The 1,755-nt window shown below is 43.8% G+C and overlaps 1 protein-coding gene across 10 annotated transcripts in view; it reads right to left on the reverse strand.

Moving 5' to 3' along the window:
* SMOC1 (SPARC related modular calcium binding 1) overlaps positions 1–1,755 on the reverse strand; it is a 136,616-nt gene that overhangs the window by 98,552 nt on the left and 36,309 nt on the right. The gene's annotated exons all lie outside the window — the stretch shown is intronic.

Here is a 1,755-nt window from a genome sequence, read left to right on the forward strand (position 1 = left end):
AAAGCAACAGACTGAAGATGCTGAAGCCTCCTCCCAGCACGTGATGTCAGATGCTGAAAGACTCACAAAGCTCTTCAGGTTTCTGAATGTATAAACAAACTTTCAAAGCTGAGTTGCCTGATAGGACAGTATGGTGCACATGCAGCAATTAAGTATTCAGTTCAACATAGGAGCCATTCTGGTTTAGAAGGAACACACAGATCTCCTCTTTATCACAACTGAAGACTTGAGCTACTGGCATGAAACCTGTTGCAAATTCCTTGTCAGAAGCTGGTATAAGTTAGCCAGAGGTTCAACAAGAAAATCTGAAATACTGGTTCTCAGCATCAAACCCTATTACCAACTTATTGAAAGTCATCTTGTATAATGAAAACTCACTTAAGCTTTCTGCAGCCTGTACCAAAATACTTAGTATAGAGGGTACTTATACATCAAGAATGCCCCTTCTCCATTCTAAAGAATAGAAAGTTGAGGGCTGACAAACAAGTTAAACCTAAGGCCATGGAAGAGCTTTCCTCAGGTGCCTCCTTGCAGACAGAGAAACAACTTGACATTGATTAATTATGAGGGCCTGAGGAAACATGCAGAGCATCCCAATGCAGTCTGTGAAGTTCTTGCCTACCCAAATTAAGCCACGAATCACGTTATTAGAAAAAAACACTTAAAAAAATCAAAAGCCTTTTTAGCATTTGTAATTTGGATTACAGTAGGGCGCCCACACAGCATGTTCGGTGCTTTCCAGACACTGAAGATGCCACACCTGCCTTGCCCAAAAAGTTTATGGTTCACGTAGTTGCACAAGATGGTGCTTGTTTTGCTCAGGTAGATTGTAACTGTGTAAGTCTGCATTAAATTCAAGAAGGATCCAGGATCACACCTGTCTGATCAGAGCTCTTCTCACGCAAGCAAACCATGCTGCCAGAAAGGCCAGCAATATCTCCAGGAGATCCAAAGGGCTTCAGAAACTTCCCCTAAGAGTAGGGTACCTGCTCCACTGTAGCTCACAGCCCATATCTTTGGTCAGCAGCCCTGACAGCATTCAGGTATAAAATGCCTGTTCTTTGTCCCCTTTCTAGCAGATAAGCATTCATGTTACAGAAGTGATGGTCAACACAGACCACCCACAGACATTTCATATACTAAATGTTTTGAGTGTACATCTCCTCCCACCCAGCACAAGAAGTCTTCCTTTTAGCATTTTGCTGGTCTAAGACTATGACCTCCTCTGTAAGCAACTTCAGCTGCATGAAGAAACAGAATGGATGAATGCTAAAATGTGTCTGCCATGGGGAGACCCCTTGGTTCTGTAATTTCAACAGCTAGAACCCACAGTCCATATACAGTCAGTTTCATTTTTATTTTATAATTCCTACTTTGAGCAAGCAGGCACTGCTTTCCCAAGGGCACAGCCCTACTCCAGAAAAGCCCCTTTGTCACTGCTGGAGACACTGCTGAGCTGGGCTGAGAGCTGTGAGCAATGTGCCCTAATGCCTGGTACCCACCCTCCCCAGACACAGCCGAGTCAGGAATGTGATTCTCTGGTCTTTCCAGGGGAAGAGCAGCAAGGTAAATATTCTGCCTTTTATGTCTAATGTCCTACGATGACTTTCAAAGCTCAAATCAAAGCTGGATGTCCCAAGGTGCACACACAGACAGACTTTGCAAACAACAAAATCGCTACTCACAGAGCAGTGCTCAGTGCTCTACACACAGACACACAATGCAAGCAAACCTGGATTCAGGGAAAAAGCAAAC

Source organism: Lonchura striata, chromosome 5 (assembly GCF_050655825.1).
Source record: "Lonchura striata isolate lonStrDom1 chromosome 5, ASM5065582v1, whole genome shotgun sequence".
In the NCBI taxonomy this organism is placed as follows: domain Eukaryota; kingdom Metazoa; phylum Chordata; class Aves; order Passeriformes; family Estrildidae; genus Lonchura; species Lonchura striata.